Source organism: Capsicum annuum, chromosome 10 (assembly GCF_002878395.1).
Source record: "Capsicum annuum cultivar UCD-10X-F1 chromosome 10, UCD10Xv1.1, whole genome shotgun sequence".
NCBI classification, from domain to species: Eukaryota; Viridiplantae; Streptophyta; class Magnoliopsida; order Solanales; family Solanaceae; genus Capsicum; species Capsicum annuum.
The window spans coordinates 31336335-31351329 of NC_061120.1; positions in this window are offsets into that span (position 1 = coordinate 31336335).

Below are 14995 nucleotides of genomic sequence, written 5' to 3' on the forward strand. Positions count from 1 at the left end.
TAAGTATAAGAAGAGATGAAGAACAATATGAACACAACAACACCCTTTCAATAACACATCAACAACACACCAACAACGTCCTATAATCTTCAACAACAAGGCATAACACATGGCCAACTTTAAATCACAACACACGGCCACTTCAAGTTCACAACAACAAGGTCAATATTATAAGCTCAATTTTAGATCTAGAGACCTTTTGTGTTAGTGAGAAAGAAACCAAAACAAGAAACACACTAGACAAAAAAAGATCTACTAGATCTAGTACAAATCTCGGCCAAGAGAACTTCACAAGAACAACAACTTTTGGCCAAGAACAAAAAAATGGACAGATTTGATTCTTTTTCTGGAATTTTCAGCTTATTCTAACAATTTTTTTTAATTTTTTTTTCAAATCTCAAGCCCAAGATTGATCTTGTTAGAACAAAATCAAAGATGTCTTTGATACCAAATGATACAAGAATGGCAACAGAAACATGAAACAAACACCCAAAATAGTCCACTAGTCAAGGAAATCATGGACCATTTGGATTACCCCTCTCGGATTCAACAAACAACAACAAGAACACAATGTATTGTGGTGTTTAACACCTAAAAAAACCAACAACAAACTATGTTAACAAAAACAAGATGAAGAACAACAACAATGGAACAAGAACAACAAGTCAAGGGTTAGGATTACAAGAACACAAACCAACGATTACAACATAAATAAAATGGATAGATAGTTAGACCTTGGTAGGTATAATCTTAAGAATCCTAGAACATGTGATACTCTTGGACCCTTTACACTACACACAACGGTTAACCTAACTCCTATGTTGACATAAGAGGAACTTTCCCTCCTCTAAGAACCAACGTATCAAGCCAACATTGCAACACAAGTGATATCCACACTTATTGCCCTCATTTCGGTGTGGTGGCTATTCCAAGCCCTACAACTAAAGGTGTTTCATGTTTCAAGTCTTACATCAATAAACAAATAAGTCCTAAAAACCCTATCTTGTTCTATTTATATTACATTACAAAAGAAGAAAAATGAATACACTATCCTTAATGAGAGGGGTGTCCATAGAGTGCATTTTGGGCAAAGTAAAGTGACCAAAATGCCCTCAATGAAGATGGCCCAAAATTGTGAGCTATTAAGTCTCCAAAACCGTGAATCCTCGAGTCTTTAATACTCTAAGAAATATTCCACTCACGGCCTTGATAAATGGTATGCTTAATTGTATGCTCAAAATGGGTGTTCCTTGCATATTTTTTTACCCTCGGGGTGACAAAGTCTTAAGCCTTTAAGTGATAGTCTCCAATCATGTCATTAAAAATTAGGGTGGCCATTTGACTTATATAAGTTCCCAAACCTTTAAAACAAACGCCAAAAGTGTGATAAGAACTGAGCGCCACTATCTGATATGATAAAAACAGGCGCCCCATGCAACTTCACGATCTTTTGGAGAAACAACTTTGCATAATCCTCTGCCGAATAATTAGTCCTCACTGGCAAAAAGTGAGCAGACTTAGTCATCCTATCCACGATGAACCAAATTGAATCAAACTAATTCTAAGACCACGAAAGACCGGTAAAAAAAATCCATATTAATCACTTCCCACTTCCACATAGGAAACTCAATTTCATAAGTCAACCCACCGGGCATCAAGTAATCAACCTTCACTTGTTGACACACTATGCATTCAGCCGCAAAACTGGACACATCTCGCTTTATATTGTTCCACCAATAAATCTCCTTAATATCATGATACATCTTCGTCAAACCAGGATGAATGGAATAACATGACTAATAAGCCTCGACCAAGATCCTCTCCTGTAACCCATCTACATCGGGAACACATAATCTGCCTTGGTACCTCAAGATACCATCGCCACCAATCTCAAAAACTACAACCTTTTGTTGTCCTACATCCCCCTTAATCTTTATTAAGATAGGATCCAGTACCTGCTTCTCTATTATTTCAGCAACAAGGGATTATTTTACCACCTCTTGCACAAACATATAACCATCCTCAGAGTCCAAGAGATGAACTCCTAGGTTAGACAAATGGTGAATATCTTTCACCAACTCTCATTTATTCTCATCTACATGAGCTAGACTCCCTATGGATAACCTTCTAAGAGCAACAACAACAACATTATCTTTACCTGGGTGATAGTGGAGACTCATGTCATAGTCCTTCAGAAGCTCAAGCCACTTCTTTTGACTGAGATTAAGCTCTTTTTGAGTGAACACATATTGCAGAATCATATGATTAGAAAAGATATCAACATCAAAATCATATAGATAGTGACGCAATGCAGACACAATATCTAATAGCTCCAAGTCATGATTCAGACAATTCTTCTCATGAACTTTCAACTGCCTAGAAGTGTAGGCCACCACCTTACCATGCTGAACCAATACATAACCAAGTCCCACACAGGACACATCGTAGTATACCATAAATTGATCATTACCTTCAACAGAGTCAAAACTGGAGAAAAAGTTAACTTATCTTTTATCTTCTTGAAACTACCCTCAGAAGCATCAAACCATAAGAACTTCACCTTCTTTTAGGTCAGATTAGTCAGAAGGGCAACTATAGTCGAGAAACTCTCCATAAATCTACTATAATAACCGGCTAAACCCAAGAAGCTCTAAATATTGGTTGGATTCGTAGTCCTAGGCCACTCCTTAACCACCGCCACTTTCTGCAGATCCACCATGATTCCTTCACTAGAAATGACATGACCCAGAAAAGTAATAGTCTTCCACCAGAACTCGCACTTTGAAAACTTAGCATACAAGTGTTAATTTTTCAAGGTTTGCAACAGATACGGAGGTGATCGGCATGATCTACCTCACTTTTGGGAAACACCAAAATATCATCTATAAATATGATGATGAACAAATCTAAAAACTGATAGAAGACCCTATTCATCAAGGCTATGAATGTTGTTGGGTCATTAGTTAAACCAAAAGACATGACTATAAACTCATAATGACTATATCAAGCTTGAAAGGCAGTCTTAGGGATTCCACCTCCCCAATCTTTAGCTGATGGTGACCCGACCGAAGATCAATCTTAGAAAATCATCTAGCACCCTGAAGCTGGTCAAAAAAATCATTAATCCTAGGAAGAGGATACTTTTTCTTTACTATAACCTTATTCAATTGACAGTAATATATGCATATCCGAAGGGAAACATCCTTCGCCAAAATAAGAGCATCCCACTGAGACACACTAGGACAAATAAAACTTTGTCAAGGAGGTCTTTTAATTTCTTCTTAAGCTCCTTCAACTCAGCCGGAGCTATTCTATAAGAAGGGATGGAAATAGGACGAGTTCCCGAAACAAGGTCAATTCCAAAATCAATCTCCCTATCAGGAAGGATACCTGGAAGATAATAAGAAAAAACCTTGAGGAATTCACTAACCAAAAGAACGGATTGTAAGGAAGGACCCTCCTAATTAGAATCTTTAACCCAAACCATATAGTAAAGACATCCCTTGGAAATCAATTTTCAGGCTCTAAGATATTATATGAATCTTTCCTTAGGCGCTAGAGAACTCTTTTCCCACTTAATGACCAGCTCATTAGGGAATTTAAACATGACCTTATGGGCTCGACAATCTAAGAAGGCATAGCATGAATGCAAATATTCCATCCCCAATATGACATAAAAATCAACTATGTCTAACTCTATCAAATCCACCAGATTTTCTCTACCACCAACATATACCATACAACCCCTATAAACTCTTCTAGAAACCACAGAGTCACTCATCAAGGTAGAAACAAAAAAGGGATCAAGGATATACTCGAGACCGAAACCAAATATACAGCAACAAATAGGGTCATATAAGAAAGAGTAGACCTTGGATCAAGTAAGCAATACACATCACGAGAAAAGAGTTGTAACATACCAAAAACGACATCAGGATATGTCTCAGAGTTCTAGAGAGTAGCAAGAGCATACAAGAAATTTTGGCCAGTGCTAGTACAAAAAGTAGAAGCAGCACCTTTTGGTGTAGTAGCTGATAAAGTGGCAACAAGAATCTTATTCTCCCCAGAATAAACCTTAGAAGGACAATCCCTATGCAGATGACCAGTCTGACCAAATTTAAACCACTTATTCCTCCATTCTTCCAAAAAACCATGATGCATCTGACCACCAAATCTACAAGGAGGATATGATAGAGCTGACTGAGCCCCACTAGCCTGAGATTAGGAACCCAGTGCCCTAAACCCACCATCAGGTTGAGAACTATGATTACCCAATGGCTTCGGCAAAGGGGCACTAGCCGTAGAGTAGGAACCAAAACTCCCCCACTTCTTTTTAGACCACTTTCCACTATGTATACCACTCTACTATTGACCTCTACCCTGATTAGAAAATCTAAACTTCTTACTCTACCTCTCTCTTATCGCTGCCTGCTGTTTTTTCTCTTTCTCAACCCGATGCATATATACAACCACCCTATAGGTATCCATATCCTTGTTCAATAAGGCAACCTTACTCTCTAGGATTAACCATGGGACAACCTACAAGTAAATTTCCTCATACTAGCTCCCATGCTAGATACTAACTCGGGAGCATATCAGGATAACTGATGGAATTTTAAGACATACTCCATGACTGTTATACTACCTTGCTTTAGATTAACAAACTCTTCCAGTTTTTCCTCCCTCAACTCCTAAACAAAGAAAGAGTCCAGAAAAGCACTCGAAAAAATATCCCACAGTGCAAATTCAGTATCGTCTCTCCTTGACTGTTCTCATTCCTCATACCATGGGTATGATACATCCGTCAATTGATAAGTAGTGAATACTACACCCTCTACATTAAAAGCATGCATCACACCAAGATCTTCTATATCTCATCGATAAAGTTTTAAGAATCTTTCTCAACTTTAGATCCAGTGAACACATGAGGACTAAACCTCATAAATTGGCCAACCCTTGTAGCCTTAGAAGATGAAGTAATAGTAGCTACACACTCAAAATGAGAAGCTACTAATTGTACCAATATATGAATAGACTGACAGAATTCCACTTTCAACACATTATCCTGCGGAGCCCGAGAAGGACTAGAGGGGATCAGTGGAACTCTGAAAGGACAATAAGGAACTAGACCCCTAGACCGGGTCTGTACCCTATAAGCAGGGTGTGTCCCATAAACATTGTACTTAAGTAGGATAGAGGAGTTTCCATGAGCTTCAAATCATCTAGAAGGCATGATCTGAAAAATAAACAAATGGGAATTAGAGAAGGTTCAAAACCTTAGACTCTATAGCTTGAAATAGAATAACAAGAAAGAGAAACATTTCTAAATATCTCGTAGACTCTCCCTTATAAGTGTGGCATGGTACAAACCCATAAACGAGACTCTACTTGAAATGAATTTGTTGGATACCCAATGAAACCAAACATAGGATCTAATACCACCTTTGTCACGACCCGAATCAGGGCCTGACCATGACGAGTATCACAAGTCCTATGTGGATGAGATATCACCGTGTGCATCTAACCAACCAAACACAACACACTCAAGGTCAGATTAATTCCAAACATATAATAAGATATAATAGTCTAAGAAAGTTTTAAATGCATATCCATAACCATCCATCGACAACCAGCCAAATGACTAATCGACATCGCCCAATAACCACAGTAGTCCAAACAAAGTATTCTAAATAATGATCCAAAACTGAATATCAATAAGGTGTCGGGACATTCCCCCAACAATAGCCAAAAATAAGTATAAGACATAAGAGGAACAAAAAATAAAATGTAGACTTCTGATGTATTAAATCTCACCACTTCAATGTCAACTCAAGAGATTATCCTGAATCCTAATCACCGGGCAAGACGAGTAGAAGTATGGCTAATTCCTACATCGTGTGGGGATACAACATCTAAAGATGGTTAGTGGGGTAAAGATAGTGGATAAACATAAAATAATATCATCAATTCAAACTAAGTCAACCAATTCACAGATACCATATACAACTGCATAAATATATATTTTATATCGGGATAGAGAACAAGGTTTAACATACACTTTAAAACCTTAACCTGGATTATATAGCTCAACCATCATGTAATAATACCCTTGGAATAGTTGGGCCCCGGCTCTCACTCCCTGGTTAGCACCCAGTGCATATAGCCATACGAATCGAAGAATAATCCCATATATATACATATGAGGGACTCAAACATCCCAATATATACTAAGGTGACTTAAGCACCCGACCATATAATAATTTATGGAGGACTCAAACCTCCATAATCATGAAATAACAATAAGGGGAACTCGAACATCCCTGGTCACTTTGACATCTATGTCGGCAAACGCAATTTTCATTATCGATCACTCGGACCTCCAATTTCACGACTCAGCTACAAAACCCTTATTAGAGCCTAATTTTAACAAGTATCATACATTTTTATTTATTTAACCACATTCCACATTAAGGTATACATTATTGATATCCTACCAACTATACTTGCAAGGTAACAAAACATGTCAAAAATAATTCCCTTTAACTTAGAAAAAACAACTCCCTTTATTCATTAATACAAGGTGAGAGACACTAACTCTCTTTGTTCATTAAATCATACCATTGTATTTCAAATATCTCTTTATATCATGCAATAGTTCAAGACAACTTCAATTTTATAAATTTCCACAGTTTTCATAATTAAAACTAATTTCACATTATGGAGTTGGGGACATAACCACTTAAAAAGTCACAAGTTTAGGAAAATCACAATCCAATAGTTCATTCACCATACCCATGCACCCACAAGTTCAAAACCATAATTAAAGCATGCAAAACATATATAACCCATGAGAAGCATTGTTTAATTCATAAACATTCAAAAACTCCAACCTTTGATTCAAAGCCAACATAAACATCTCATGGATAATACTTTAAAACACATGTTCTTAAAAATTTAATAATGAGGGAAGATAACATGCCTTAAATACCAAAAAATTTAAAAAAGAAATTAACCCTTGAACCCTTAGATGACCAACTTGATAAAACCCTAGCTTGACTTGCTTGAAGGAATTTAAAGAGCCTTTTTGGAGTGTTTGAGAGTTACTTAGATTATTTCTGAGTGACAATGACACCCTAAAGAGGTTATAAGACATGGTTTCAATTTCGTTAAGAGGAAAAATATCCAGAATGCCCTCAACTTAAAAGCTGAAAAAGTGCCACCTTTGACAACGAGTCAACCCTTGAGTCGTAACCATTCCTTATGATTCATCACTACGAGTCATAACCAAGGCAGTACAACCAAGGCACCCTACACTGTTGACCACAGGAATCATAATGGGACCCTACTACTCATAGGGTCCAGTCATAGTCAACAAAGAACCCAAATTGGGACTTACATTAAACACCTTACGATTACACCTAATGACTCGTAACATATCCATACGTCTCTTAATAAGCCACTCGTACTAAGAGCATAATCAAGCCACAAACTTACTGGTTTGATTATGACTTGTCCTAAAAACTCGTCAGTACACCTTAGGACTCATGGGGTCCAGTCATAACCAGGACAGTAATCGAAGCTCAAGGAATTTTCAAGTACAAAAGATCCGGGGTGTTTCAAAAATGCTCATTTCAGAAAAATAAAGAGTATTTTTACTGACTTTCTCTTAATAAATACCTTGGAAAAAAACATAAGTTCTAAGTAGTTTCTTGGTTAAGTAAAACTCTTTTTATTTAAAAAAAGATAAAATTGGAAGAACATAATTAATATCTTCTTGATTATATAAAATATCACTTAATTAGGATCAAATAAAAAAACAAAATACCACTAATATAAAAACGGAGGAAGTACTATGTATGTCATGGTAATAAATTAAAATAGCTTGGTATTCGACATACCAAATCCAGACTATCTAGAATCAGGTAGTGAAATTGATTATCAAAATTATGAAGTTTACTCCTCAATATCATATCGATTAAATGATATGACACTATCAAAATTTCTAATTCAACTTGATAATTCAATTTTTCATTATTTAAGCCCAACTCTATTGGTCACCCTTTCTCTCTTCTTATCCCTAATAATTTGAAAAGGTTAAGAAATATCAAGATATAAGACAATTTATAAATAAATCTGACAAAGCTCTTTGGATCTTGAATTTAATCATGGTTTAGAATATGGAAAATGTAAATAACAATAAGAACTATGCCTCAATCTCTAGCAAATTAGAAGAGAATGGTCATTTAAATAACAATAAGAACTATGCCTCAATCTCTAGCAAATTAGAAGAGAATGGTCATTTAACAAGCGTATTTTGATTGGGGATGCATTTCCGGTCCATGTTATTCTATATCTAAGTCGACTTGCATTGTCTCTCCGAATCTTGAGTGGCTAGATATTGATAGTTGAAAATTATTGAGTATTGCATCTATATGTCATCTTTGTTGAGTAAAATTTGATTAGATTTTGACTTTTATGTATTATTTTTAATTTTGATATGTCCAAGTATTGAATTTATATTTTGATCCATTCAAATCATAAATTTTTTTAATTAGTGAGTGATAGAGGTATTCATTCATACTAAAAATATGCACATCAATAATGTGTATATACATAGATACACCATCTAGAGACCCATAGGAACTAGGCATCAAAGCTTGAGGAGAATTAGTTTTCTTAGACATCACAACTTACATAATATTTACATATATTAGATATAATAGGAATCCTATATCTATAAGGCTATTAGTTAGACTCCCCTACAAGTTGATTAGAGGATGCATTCACTGTCAACTTATCTCTAAAATGTTGAAATAGCACTTTCAAAAGACCTTTCTTGAGAATAACTGCAATCTGATCTTGAGTGCTAAGATAACAAACAACCAAAAATTTATCCTTAACCTTTTCACAAAAAAATAAAAGTCTATCTCTAATGGTTGGTGTGGGAATGGAAGATAAGATTAGTTGTTAAATAAGTTGCACTTAGATTATTATACCAAAGTATAGGAGTTGTAATACTAAAGCACCCAATCTCATGAAGTAAGAATTCCAATCAAGTTATCTTAGATGTAGTAATGGCCAATGAATGATACTCTGCCTCAATACTAGAACGTGCAACTACTCTCTACTTTTTGGAAGCCCAAGATATTAAATAAGAACCAAGAAAGATAGCATAATAAGTAACTAACCTACGATAATCCATCGTGTAGGGAAAGGCAGGAGCAAGGCACTATCAAATTGAAGTGGAAGAACACCCAAGTCTAAACTTTCCATTTCAATTTGAACCAAGAGGAGACAAGCAAACTCATTCACAATAGTAATATGGCAGCAAATATATCACACAAAAATACGATAAGACAAGAATAACAAAAAATCAAATTTACATGGAAAACCCTTCGGTGTGAAGAGTAAAATCCATGGGACCAAAACCTACACTATAATCACCAAGATTTAAAATATTGTTGTCCAAAATTGGCCACAAAACAAGTGAAAAACAACAAGAAATAACACAACAAGATAGAACCAAAACTAAAGAATAAAAAGGAGTACAAACCCCAAAAACACAGCCACTAAATCCAACTCCGTCAGTTCCCAATCAATGATTGATATTAGATAAATAATCTATCCAAAAATCAACTCAATCATACAAGAAACGGAGTGGAAATCGTAATTTGAAGTTGACAGTTGTGGCTGAAAATTTAGGTGAAAATTTGTTTTTTCTCTCTTTGGCTGCTGAAAACTCTCTTTTATGATTGTAAAATAAGACCTAACACGATCTACATATATGTTCCATAGTATTGGGTCTATGGTAAAAGATGTATTGGTCCAAATTAGGCTTTATTTATCCACATAGGAAGGGGAAAAGACCCATATCCCAACAATTCTCTCTCTCCCAACTATATGGAGAAGGCTGCCATCCCAACGATCGTGCAACAGTATTCAAACTTCCCTCTTGGCAAAGCTTTAGTCATCATGTCGGAACCATTATCATTCATATGAATCATCTCAAGTTCAAGCAACTTACAATTCAACATATCTCGAATCTAATGGTATCTCACATCAATATTTTTAGACCGACCATGAAATGTAGAACTCTTACCAAGATATATGACACTTTGACTGTCGCAATAAATTACATACCTCTCTTGAGAAAAACCAAGTTCCCCCAAGAATCTTTTCATCTAAAGCAATTCTTTACAAGCTTCAATGGCAGCAATAAGCTCAACTTCTATAGTAGATAAAGCAACACATTTTTGCAACCTAGATTGTCACGACATAACTCCCCCTGCAAAAGTAAACAAATACCCTAAGTAGACTTGAGAGTATCAACATCACCAGCCATGTCTGAATCAGTATAACCACAAAAATCAAGCTTTCCTATACTAAAACATAGACTCAAACTAGAAGTGCCACAAAATATCTCACAATCCACTTTACAACATTCCAATGTTCTCTTCTCGAATTAGAAAGAAAATGGCTAACAATACCAACAACATGAGTAATATCTGGTCTTGTACAACCATTGCATACATCAAACTACCAACGGCTGAAGAATAAGGAACCTTCTTCATATCTTTCTTCTCATCATCACTGGTAGGACACTACTTCGTTCTCAATTTGAAGTGCATAGCTGAAGGTGTACTGACAACCTTAGACTTATCTATTTTGAAACTTTGAAGTACTTTTTGAATGTACTTCTCTTATGAGAACCACAACTTCTTAACCTTCTTATCACGGACAATCTGTATGCCAAGAATCTGCCTTGCTGGTCCTAAGTCTTTCATAAAAAAAAGACTTACTCAACTCTTGCTTCAACTTTTGAATCCTGCAAGATTTAAGACCAACAACAAATATGTCATCAATATAAAGCAACACAATACTAAAGTCACCATCAGAGAATTTTGCACAAAAACACAATGGTCTGGAGTAGTCTTTTTGAATCCCTGCTGACTCATTAAGGAATCAAACTTCTTGTACCACTTCCTAGGAGCTTGGTTCAAACCATACAAGCTTTTCTTCAATTTTCAAACATAATTCTCTTTTCCCTTGACTTTAAAACCTTTGGATTGCTCCATATAAATTTCTTCATCTAAGTCACCATAGAGGAAAGCAGTTTTTTAACATTCATTTTCTCAACCAATAAATCTAGACTTGCAGCTAAGCCTAGAACCACACGAATAGATGACATCTTCACAACTGGAGAGAATATATCATCAAAATTAACTCCTTTTTTCTAGTTAAATACCTTTACAACCATTCTATCCTTGTACCGTGGAACTGGGTTACCATCTTCATTTCATCAAAAAAAATCCACCTATTTTTCCAAGCTTTTCTGTCTTTAGGCAGCTTAACCAAATCAAAGTTATGATTATCATACAAAGATTTAATCTCATCTTCCATAGCATCAAATCACTTTTTTTTTATTTACTTTCCATGGCCTTATCAAGACTCTTAGGTTCTCCCTCGTTAGTGAAGAGTACATACTTATTGGGAGAATAACGAGATGAAGGCATTCTCTCTTTAGTAGATCACCTAAGAGAACTCCCTAAAGCATCAATAACTGGTTGATGATCAATCATATCAACTTGCACTGGAGCATTAAAAACATCATGCTGGTCATTTTGAACACCATCATCATCTTCATTATTAACTTGATTTTCATCATCATGAAGATTTTCTTCAGGAGCAGTAGTCAAAGAAATGGAATCAACATCAACTAGGATCTCACTACTCTGAGAATCAACCTTCTCATCTTTGTCAAAATCTTCAATTTTTTGGTCTTTAAAAAACACAACATGATGGCTTCTAATAAGTTTCTTCTCAACTGAATCAAAGAAATGATAGCCAAGTTTATCTTGACCATAACTAACTAAGATAAACTACCTAGTTTTAACATCCAACTTTAACCTCTCATCCTTAGAAACATACACAAAGGCTTTATACCTAAAAACTCTAAGATGATCATAAGAAACATTCTTACCAGACCAAACTCTGTCGAGGACATCACCATCTAAATCAATAGTAAGAGATAAATTGATAACATAAACAGCAATATTACGTGTTTCTGCCCAAAAGATATTTGGTAGCTTCTCTTAAAGCATACACCTAACCCTCTCAACTAGAGTTCTGTTCACTCTCTCTGTCAAACCATTCAATTGAGGAGTTTATGGAAAAGTTTTCTGATGTCGAATATCCTTCTCTTTGCAATATCTATAAAAAGGACCAATATACTCACTACCATTATCTGAGCAGATGCATTTCAATTTCTTCCTTGTCTGCCTCTCAACCAAGACCCAAAAACCTTTGTGCACATCAAGTACTTGATCCTTAGACTTCAAAGTAAATGCCTAGAGTTTGCGAGAATGATCATCAATAAAATTTACAAAGTAAAGTGCACTATCATGAGTGATAGCATCCAGTCTAGCCCACTTGCATTAAAATTGACGAGCTTCAATATGAATCAAGAAGATACTTATGATGGAAGGAAAACCCAAGAACGAGCCCAAGAATTATGGAGAAGCATGGGCTAAGTGCTATACATATTTCACAATTCAAGTCCAAGTCCAAATGGAATAAGATTGGGCTATATGAGTTTTGATTAAATTTGGAAACTTTTTCTTATTTAGTTAGAGATTTACTTTTTATATTACTTTCCTAGTTTAAAATTTTCCTAGTTTAAAGTTTCCTAGTTTAATATTTTCTAGATTTATTTATTTTCATAAAAGTAGAATTCGAATCCCAAGATATTTGAGATAGGTTTTTTCCCTATATATAGGGATGGATTTTTTATTTTCAATCAGATAATATTATTATTAATTGAAAGTTTCTCTTATTTACACCTTTGTGTGTGGCTACTTGGGATTTATCTTGCAACCTTATAAGACTGATTCTTTAGGAGGTAAGACTAATTTTTAACCTGATATATTTGGTTTCTATTAAAGTTAATTAAAGAAGGTGATTAGTCTTATTTGTTGTCTTTAATTTCTTCAAACTATGGGTCTAGATCACCTTTGGATCCAAGTTCTTGAATTGACACTATTAGTATCATAATTAGTCTTAGTCCACTACTTTTGAATACTAAGATCAATTAGGGTTCTTAGCACTTATTTCAAAATTGGGGATTTATTCTAAAATTTCATCAATCTTTAATTTTTTGTCTTTAATCTTAGGGTTTTCACTTTCGCATTATTTTCTTGTTTATTAACGTAACTCAATTATTATCAAATGGTATCAGAGCGATTCTATAAAGGTTCCGTTCTTGTAATCTTGGGAGTTTTAACAAAAAACACTCAAAAAAATATTTTTTTCATTGTTAAGCTACATAGCCAAAAATAAAAGAAAAAAATGAAATAATAAAGAGAGAAAATTTATTTGTTTGAGAATTAAGGTATTATCAAAAAAAAAACTTCAGATTTTTTTGTGTTTCTTTATTTCCAACATCAACAAGGAAAATCAAGAAGAGGAGAAATTTGAAAAATTTTCTATTTACATAATTGGTCTTTTTGCCTTGTCTCATCAAACCCAATTTATCTGGGTATTGATAAATTCTCTTCTTTATGCAACTTACTTCTAAAAAGTTGTTGCTAATAGGATTGTATATATAAATCCTAAAGAATTCAACCAAAGGCAGTAATTTGAGTGGAAAAGGGGAAAGAAAGTGTGAGATCAATAAGCGGAAAAAGGGCCAAAAGTTGAGAGATCTCTATTTTCTTTGATATTATTTTTAAGATGTTCCAAACAGGAAAGGATATCGATGTAGGGACTCAAAACCATGACATAGTCAAGGCACTTAGAAAGATCTCTGCTCAAATTGATGCATTAAAGGTCACCACAAATCCATCTAACCCGGTGGATATAACTGATTTGAGGTGAAATATTTTCCATACAAGGTGTGGGATAAAAGATAATATTTGATCTATGATTATTAATTTTAGGAGTGGTGATAATGTGATAAGTTCATACGTGGTGGATAATTTGGAACTTACATGCATCAAAAATAATGATTTTGGTGAAGTTAAGGCGACTAAGCAATGCATGATTTTTTTTTCAATTGGGAGTTACTCCGATAATGTTCTTTGTGATGTAATTCCATTGCAAGATTGTCATATCATGCTTGGGTGTCCATGATAGTTTGACAGGAACACATATGATAAGAGAAAGAATAAAGTTTCTTTTGAGCTATACAAAAGAAAATATAAACTTGTACCTTTAAATCCATCCCAAGTTTATAAAGATCAGAAACGTGTGAAAGAAGTTATGAAAGATTTTGAGAGAGAAAATAATAAAAGGAGTAAGAGAGTGCATGTTGACATTCAAAGAGAGGAGAAGGAAGAGGTTGTGTTGTGTGAAGAGAATGAGTTGTCAAGTGAGGTCAAGAGAAAAGAAAAGAGAGATGATTACGAGAGCAAAAAGGAGAGGGATAATAGTGAGGTAGAGACAAAAAAACAAGAGAGTTTGAATAAGGTTATTTCTTATTCTAACTCTAATATTCCTATTTCTTCTAGTTATTTTGATTCTTTTGCAAATACTCATGGGAATATTTGCATTAAAAAATCATCATTGAATAAACTTATTCCTAAGGTGGTCCAAACTAAATATTCCATTGAGCAAGTGCATGTTGATGAGAAGTATAAAGGTAAAGAGAATTGTTTTTGATCTTTCCAAGATAAGACTCATGACAAAAAGATCAAAAATACAGTTGTGAATACAACGCTCATGAAAAAAGAACAAGGTGTTGGTTTATTCACATTTTTGGGATTCCTAGAACACCTAAGGTCTTTTTGAAGGTGATAAACTACACTCATAATTCGTACGCTGATGTGAATAAGTTCGTGGAAAAATCTCTGAGAAGTGTAATTGAGGATGCTTGTCTAGATCATAAAAGTGTTCAATTTGATGCATATTCTATAGATCTTATGTCTTCTGTGGCAAGTCCATTAGAGTACTTTATTGATAGAGTTAAATAGGAGAGGCACATATCATCTTCGACGTCATC